This window comes from Petaurus breviceps, unplaced genomic scaffold (genome assembly GCF_028583685.1).
Source record: "Petaurus breviceps papuanus isolate PSGF00001 unplaced genomic scaffold, PetGlider_PUasm1.0 99, whole genome shotgun sequence".
Lineage (NCBI taxonomy): Eukaryota > Metazoa > Chordata > Mammalia > Diprotodontia > Petauridae > Petaurus > Petaurus breviceps.
In genome coordinates this window covers 5,890,951-5,899,735 of record NW_027187465.1, presented here as the reverse complement: position 1 = coordinate 5,899,735, position 8,785 = coordinate 5,890,951, and positions in this window count along the sequence as shown.

The following is an 8,785-nucleotide window of genomic DNA, read 5'->3' as shown; positions in this document are numbered from 1 at the left end:
GTTCTAAGGCCCCTCCCAGCTCTGACATTTCCTGTCCTAAGGATCCTCCTAATTCTGACATCCTATGCTCTGTGAACTGAAGTTCCCTCCAAGCTCTGACATCACAGGACTCCATGGAGTGCTGACAAGCTGGCCATCCAAAATAAATAGAATGCATCATTGAAGCCAGATCTGTAAGCCCTGAGCTCCTGCCCCACATGGCTTTATTCATGGTTAGTGGTTGTTCCTGGGATATGGTCTAAGTTGATCTGGGAAGTTATAGTGCTACTAATTACTCTATTATGGGTTTAGTTTATGGGGGTGTTAATGTCCCAACATATAGTAGATCAGCAAAACGGCCTTGTGTATCATAAATGTGAAAGAATAGCTGTGCTTTAAGGAAGGAAATATGGAAAGGAGTTGGATACACTGGAAGCCACAGACTGAGGGTGGTAGGGTGAGGACTCAGCTGCTTTAAGGAACTGATGTGAGACCTTGGGAAGCCACTTTTTTCTCTTTGTTCTTCAGTTTCCTCTTTGGTAAAATTAGGGACAATATATGATTCCTAAGATCCTTTCCAAATCCATTCGTAGTTCTAAGAACCAAAATGGTGGGATCCAGAGACACTCCCGTCATGCACAGGGATAGACACACAGGAAGAAAAACGCTTAAGCAGCTTCATGAACTTCCCTTTCTTCCTTTACAAAATGAGGCAGTTGGACAATCAAATACCTGATTCTTCTATGCAATTAGGGATGGGAGCTGGACCTTCTCATTCGCTGATACCAGAAATGCTCTCCACCAATGCAAGTTGGAAATTCATCCTCTGAGAGAGTTGTCTAGAACACAGAGGAGCCCAGTGACTTGCCAGAGGCCTTCAACCAGTAAGCATTAGAGGTTATTCTGATAGACACAAAATCTGATATTTATGCTCATTTTCTCTCTTTCTCCTCCTCCTTCCTCCTTGTCTTTCTTCTTCTCCTCCTCCTTCTCCTCCTCCTCCTCCTCCTCCTCCTCCTCCTCCTTCTCCTTCTTCTCTCTCCCTCTTTCTCTCTCCCCACCAGGACTAGATAGGAAGAATACTGGAATCCTGAGATCCTAAAGGCTCAAGTTTTCTCTCTACAATAAGCAACACACATTAAACTCTCACCCAAGGCGCCAAATCAATTATTGGAGAAAATGCCTGAGGGTCCCAAAATGTTATTTTACCTTTCTACAATTCTTAGCAAAATAAAGGATTATGTTTAAATCTCAAATGTCTCACTTAATACTTCTGACAATGTGATACAGGGGGGAAGAAGTAAGCATTTTTAAAGAACCTACTGTGTGTCATGGGGTAGCTAGGTGGTGCAGTGAATAGAGTGCCAGGCCTGAAGTCAGGAAGATTCATCTTCCCCAGTTCAAATCCAGTCTCAGACATTTACTAGCTGTGTGACTCTGGGTAAGTCACTTAACCCTGTTTGCCTCAGTTTCCTCATCTATAAAATGAGCTGGAGAAGGAAATGGCAAACCCCTCCGGGATCTCTGCCAAGAAAGCCCTCAATGGGGTCCAGAAGAGTCTGGAGGTGAATGAACAACATCAGTATCAGCCATATGTCAGGTACTTTGTGAGATAAGAATTCTATAGTTATTATCTCCTCTGGTCCCCCACAACAAGGAGGCAGATGCTAGTATTATTATCACCCCCCCCATTTAACATATAATGAAATTTAGGCAGATGAGATTAAGTGACTTGTCCAGGGTCACATATTAGGTGTCAGATTGGATTTTAATTCGGGTCTTCTTGATTCCAGGCCCAGGGTTCTACTCGCTGTACCACCAGCTGCCTCATACATGCATGGTTCTAGAGTGAGAAAGGCCTGGGTTCGAGCCCCATCTCTGCCAAACTGTTCAGTTCTCAGTGCTCCAGTGAGCTCTTTATGGTTAGAGTCAGTGATGTGTGCTGAAGGAGGGAGTTTCCACTGTGGCAGCTCCTACATGAAATCCCAGTTTTAGACAAAAATGGTAAAGGTTGCCTACTTGTATGACCTTAGGAACATCACTTAACAAGCCACTTAAGAAATGTAATTTAACTGACATTTATGTATCATGTGCTGTGTGCTGGGCTCTATGCTAAGAGCTGTACAATTAGCATCTCATGTGGTCCTCACAACATCTCTGGGAGCAGCTAATATTATCATCCCCATTTTACAGATAAGGAAACAGAGGCAGACAGAAGCTAAGTGACTTGCCTAGGGTCACACAGTCTGGATCTGGATTTGAACTCACATCTTCCTGACTCCAAACCTAACACTCTATCCATTTCATCAGTTTTCTCATCTTTGAAATATTTTAAAGAAGTGAGACTCTGATCTTTGAAGTTCCTTCCAGGTCTAAATCTTTTATGATACTGTATTAAAGCTGCTGCCACATGAATGTCAAAAAGATGCTTTGGATACTTTTAAAATTTTGTCTCCATTGATGGATCTGTGTAGACCCTTCATTGAATCCAAGAAAGTTTGGAGACTGCAGATAAAGAGAAGCCCACCCCATAACATGAATTGTCTTTATTTCCCAAGTGGTTGCTGGGTCTGAGGCTGCTACTTGGGAAGGCTGGGAGACTGAATGCACAATGGAGAAATCAGGAAACCTCTGAGTCTCTGGCTTCTGGGAATAGGTTTCTACCCCTAAGAGTTACAGCTTCTATTAGTGTGAGTACAGAAACAGCCCTCCTTCAGGATTCTGGGCCAGCATGGGCCCTTTCTGTCCATGGTCCTCCTCCCCCAGCAAGGCTCCTGGGCAGAAAAATCTCCATGAAGCTCCCTCTTGGGACTTGGCCTCGGCTGGGCCTTTTTATTCAGGCAAGAGTCTTGTTTAAGGGGAGCTGGTGGGGAGGGGGCTGGGAAGGGTGGAGAGAAGCAGAAAAGGAACTCAAGGTCACGGGGGTGATTCGTCCAGCACCGGATGCCAGGAGACAGCTCCCAACCGAGCTCGCACCTAGCGCTGCCTCTCCCACAATGCACCATGTGCCTTGTGCTGATAAGACAGGGGGGCTGAGCGACCTTAAGGGGCGCGTGACAGGAATGGAGAGAGAACAATTCTATTCTTGAGTGCTGAAAAGGAAACTCCAGCGCTCAGGAGATGAAGTCAGCTTTAGCAGGGAAGACTAATAAGGGGGGAGGGGGAACTGTAAAGGTGGAGTCTCTCTCTGTCTCTGTCTCTGTCTCTCTTCTCTGTCTCCCTCCTCTCTCTCTGTCTCTCTGTCTCTCACTCTCTGTCTCTCTCTCTCTCTCTCTGACTCTCTCTGTCTCTCTGACTCTCTGTTTCTGTCTCTCTGTCTCTGTCTCTTTGTCTCTGTCTCTCTCTCTTTCTGTCTCTGTCTCTCTGTCTGTCTGTCTCTGTCTCTCTCTGTGTCTTTGTGTCTGTGTCTCTCCTCTGTCTCATACTACTGCTGTCTCTTTCTCTCTACCTCTTTTTCTCTATCTTTGTCTCTCTGTCTCTAGTTCCCTTTCTTAAGAGGAAAAATGCACTCCTCAGGGAGGGGAATATTTAATCAGTACAAGGATATCAGCAGCTCCTATTTATTGATCTGTGAATAGTTTAACAGTTCGTGGCATGGCTGGTACAGATATTACTGCCCTCTTTTTGCAGATGACCAAACTGAGGTGAACAGAGAGGAAATGATGTGGTACAATGATCAGTTTTGATTTTTAATTTAGATTGGAGAGGTAGCCAGGTAGTGCAGTGGATAGTGTCAGGCCTGGAGTCAGGAGGACCTGAGTTCAAATCTGGCCTAAGACACTTAGTGACTGTGTGACATTGGGCAAGTCACTTCACCCTGTTTGCCTCAGTTTCATCATCTGCAAAATGAGCTGGAGAAGGCAATGATAAACGCCTCCAGTATCTCTGCCAAGAGGACCCCTCATGGAGCCAAGAAGAGTCCAACATAATTGAGAATTCACTCAACAATAACAAGGAAAAGGCAGCTTGGCACAGAATGTGAGACCTAGAGTCAGGGAGATCTGGTTTTGGATTTTGCTGGACCTCTGTGACTCTGGGTAAGTCAGCCTCTCTCCAAGCCCCAGTTCTCCCTCTTGTAAAATGAAGGGTTTGTGTACCATGGCTTTTAAGGGGCTGTCCAGTTCCAAGGCTATGATATGCTGAATTCCTCCTTTGTTACTTCCCCGTGACCCTGGGGCAAGCCATTTGACCTCTCTGAGTTTCACTTTAGAGTTTCAGGATGGACTAAAGCAGGGGTCATTGATCTTGCATTTGTTTCCTGGACTCCTTTGGCAGTTTCATGGACCCCTTCTCAGAATGATGTTTGTTGCCTTCATTCATAATTAAAGAATTTATAAATTTCACCTGCAAATGAGTGAAATACATATTTTTTATTTTATTATAAAAACTAAAGGATTTTTTTTTCTTCATCCAAGTTAGTGAATCCCCTGAAAACTAACCACAGATGCTTGGCATTCCATGGACTCTTGGATAAGAACCTATTGACTAACATCTTTTTAAGGTCCCTTCCAGGGGAATGTGATGAATCTGAAAGGCAGTGCGATGTTGAGAATTATGGCCCAGGGTCCCATCTCAGATGCCTTCTAGCTTTGTGGCCCCAAAGGAATCTCTCTCTGGGCCTCAGTCTCCTCTGTTACATGAAGAGGTTAGACATGAGGGCTTCTATGGTCCCTTTAGTCCTTACTTATCAACCTATGACCTTCCACTTCCATGTCATCACCATGAGGGCTGTGAATATTGCATGGGTTCTACACTGACAAGTGGTGAAGCTGCCTGAAGATTCATTCCTAGGTCTCCCGAATTTGATCTCCACTAACCGGGCTGTCTTCAGGGCCCTTTGAATCTTGAAAGATGCTCCCCTGCCCCAAGACCTTCAGAGAATCCCATAGCTGTACAAAGGGAGGAGGCATTCTAGGTGCTGAATTCTATGAATGTCAGAGCTAGTGTTAGGACCTAGAGATACAAATACAAAATCCAGACTGCATTACTATCCCCTAACACCAGCTCTGAATCACAGTAAACAGCTAAAAATATGAATTGAATCTCATAAAATTGGACTTCAATTTGTTTTTTTTCTTTACAACTGTTCAAGGGACCTTCGCACTATTTCATGCCAGGCATTAGGTCTTTGGTAGCTTCCAAGCACGGAAGGTTTTGTCCAGAAGTTAAGGGGGGAAGGCTTGGAACATTTCTGATAGTGCCTATAGAGCTGGACATGGCTTCAGAAAGGCCTGGGTTCAAGTGAAGACTCCTGTGCTCCTTAGCCATGTGACCCTGCCCAAGGCACTAGATTCTCTGGTCCAGGGTCCTGGGCTGTAAAATCATCTTCCTTCTAACCCTTGCCTCCCAGCATACTGGCAAGGCTCCAACGAGCTCCCATGGGCAATGGGTGATGCCAAGATTCACGTGTTAGAGAAACCTCACCATCATCACCATCACCAGCCTCCTCCCCCTCTTCCTCATCATTATTAGAGTGGCCCGTCTTTTCAGGAAAAAAAATAAAACTCCTAGCTTTCAGTCAGCACATGAGGAGGAAGAGGGGAAAGGTTAGAAGAAGAAAGAGCCAGAATGCACCCCAGGCTAAAGGGTCCCATTACACTTCCAAGTCTGCGCAATGGGAGCAAAGAGACTGAATTCCTCCCAATTCCTCGCCACAGTCTGGGGAGAGTTGGCTAGGTTTGTAATGGAAATTGAAGGTCAAGATGTACATAGCATCCAAATGAAACAGAAAGCAGCTCTGAAAGCCCTGTAAGGCCTCCTGTTATCTACTGAAGGCTGCCTCCTCTGAAAGGTCCCCCCTCCCCTCTGCTTCACATGCCTGCTCTCCACCATCTCCCAGACCTCTAGACTGAATTCCAACTGCAGCAATGCCAGGGCCCTTCAGCCTGGAGTGGACAAAGAGCGAACAGCCCACTTGGAACACTCACCTTGGTAAAAAGAGTGTTCAAGGAGAGAAGCGCAAGAGATAATACATGTTCTCCATGCCAACACCCCAAGAAGTGGGGAAAGAGAGAGGAAAGAAGAGATTTATTTCTCCCTTTGGGAAGTGGGACATTTCCTGACTTGCATAGATGTCACCCTCCTGCTGGAAATATTAGGGTCCTGTTGTTTTGGCCATTGTGAGAACTCCTTGTAACCAGGCAGATTACAACCCATGTAGTTGGTGGACTGAGGCCCAGAGAGGCAGATGACTTATCCAGGGTCACGGAGACATTAAGCATCATAGCATCATAGACTTAGAAATACAAAGGGAATTAGGAGTATTTGAACTCAGGTTGTAAATAGAGAGACAGAGATAGGTAGATATAGACACACATATATACATAATCTTATATATACTTAATCTTTATAAACATTGAATTGACCAATGAAATAAATGTAAGTTCTTTGAGGGAAGCAATTGTTTTTGGTTTTGCCTCAATTCCCCCATTGCTGACTTTGGTGTTCTGCACGTACTAGCATCTTTGAAAATGTAATTTGAGTAGAGAGGAAGAGGGGGGAGAAGGAAGGGAGGGAGGAAGGAAGGAAGGAAGGAAGGAAGGAAGGAAGGAAGGAAGGAAGGAAGGAAGGAAGGAAGGAAAGAAGGAAGGAAGGAAGGAGGAAGGGAAGGAAGAAGTGAAGGAAGGAAGGAGGGAGGGAAGGAAGAAGTGAAGGAAGTAGGGAAGGAAAAGAGAAGGAAGGAGGGAGGGAAGGAGAGAAGGAAGGAAGGATAATACAATAAAGAAACGGATACACTTCCTTTGCCTGCTACAGTCAGGAGCTATGTTGGAGTGGGGGACAGATGGTAGGTGGTGTTAGTAGTAAGGCATTGAGGGAAGCAGAAAAGAAAGGTAGACCTTGCACCTCTAGCCTAATTGAGATGAGAAGACCCAGTGTTTTCAAAGTAAAAAACAGATCACAAGGGACCAGGTCTGGTTACTGCTTTCTAGTGGTAGGCACTGCTGGGCGTCTGCCAGCTCTGAATTTCTGTTTTCGTGGACTCTGCTGGTTTTTCTGATCTTTGTCTGGTCCTTCTCCTCTGCCCCTCTCCTCCCTCCCCCAAGTCCTCTGCCCCCCGCCATTCTATGAGGGCCTCCAGTACCAGCGTATTCTGTATCTGCCATCCTGGCTGCCCAGCCCACAGCTCCAGCTCTTCTTGCTTAGAATCATGGCTTCTGTTCTGCCCACTATTGGGCTGACCCCTGCTCCCTCTGGGGATCATCTTTCATTTTTCCTCTCTATGTCTGCTTTGTATATAGTTTGCCTGTTGTCCCTCCCATCAGGTTGTGAGCTCCTCAAGGGCAGGGCCTGTCTTGGGCTTCGCTTGGATGCCCGGCCCTTCCTTGGCACTTTGTCCGGCATGTCACAGGTACTACGTCAGTGTTTACTGACTGCATGATGTCCCACTTGTTCAGAGACCTTATTATATATTGCTGTTCAGTTGAGTTTTGCCTGACTCTTCATGATCCCATTTGGGGGTTTTCTTGGCAGAGACACTGGAGGGGTTTGCCATTTCCTTCTCTAGCTCATTTGATAGATGAGGAAATGGAAGCAAACAGGGTGAAATGACTTGCCCAGGGTCACACAGACAGTAAGTGTCTAAGGTCAAATTTGAACTCAAGTCCTCCCCCCTCCAAGCCTGGTGTTCTGTGCACTATGGAGCCACCTAGTTATCCTATTACTGGGGGGCCCAGTCTTTATCTCCTGCCTAGTAGACACCAATTAAAAGGGATTAGTTCACATTACCTTGAAACCCATCCTTGGATTAATAAAATCACAAAATTTTGGGAGGTAGCTGCTACTTAGAATGAAGATGACAGAATGTGACTAAAGTTCTCCTGTCTTTTTTTTAAGGACCTCTGTATCTGACTTCAACCTCCCTAACCTCCTTTCCCTACTTTTTGAGTTGATGCCTTTGGGGACCCAGATACCGGTAGATCTGTGTGCTGTACAAAGTCCATGGAGAAAAGCCTGGCAGCAGCCAGGGACCTAGCTCTGCTTCCTTAAGCTTGGAAGCCCCTCCAGGTCTAGCCAGCTCTGTCTCACCATAGACTAGCCCCACCAGACTGAAACATATCCAGTTATTCTCCATTCCTATCCTTGGGCTCAGTAGAGTTGGTGTTCTCTAGGCCTTCCAGGCTATGGGGGCTCAGCCTGAGTCACTACAAGAAGGGAGCTGAATGAGGATCCCCCCCTTTCTCCTCCATCCCCATACCAGGCTGAACACTGATGTGGTCAGTACTTCACCTGAGAAGGCTTTTGGGGCTGGGTTACTGTACTTGGCCCTTGTTGATGATGCTTCAATTACCCCGGAGGAAGTCTTGTTTTTAACCTTGTTTTAAGGTTCTTGGGTTGAAAAGTCATGCTGAAAACACCTCCTTCCTCTTGCCTGTCGGTCACCACTTCCTTTTCTAGGTTTTCAGTGACCACCTCTTTAACAATATGGTCTGGAATTTTGCTTGGAAGCAAAGTTGTATTTACTGACCTAGTCAATAGATGCCATTTCCTTCCTTGTTTCCTTCCTTCCTTATTTCCTTTTTTTCTTCCTTCCTTCCTTGTTTCCTTCCTTTCTTGTTCTCTTCCTTCCTTTTTTTCATTCCTTCCATGTTTCCTTCCTTCCTTGTTTCCTTCTATCCTTCCTTTTTCCCTCCCTCCTTCCTTTGTTCCTTGTTTTCTTCACTTTTCCCTCCTTCCTTCCTCTTTCCTCCCTTGTTTCCTTTGTTGTTCCCTTCCTTCCTTTTCCCTACCTACTTCCTTCCTTCCTTGTCTTCTTCCTTCCTTCCTTTTTCCCTCCCTCCTTCCTTCCTTCCTTCCTTCCTTCCTTCCT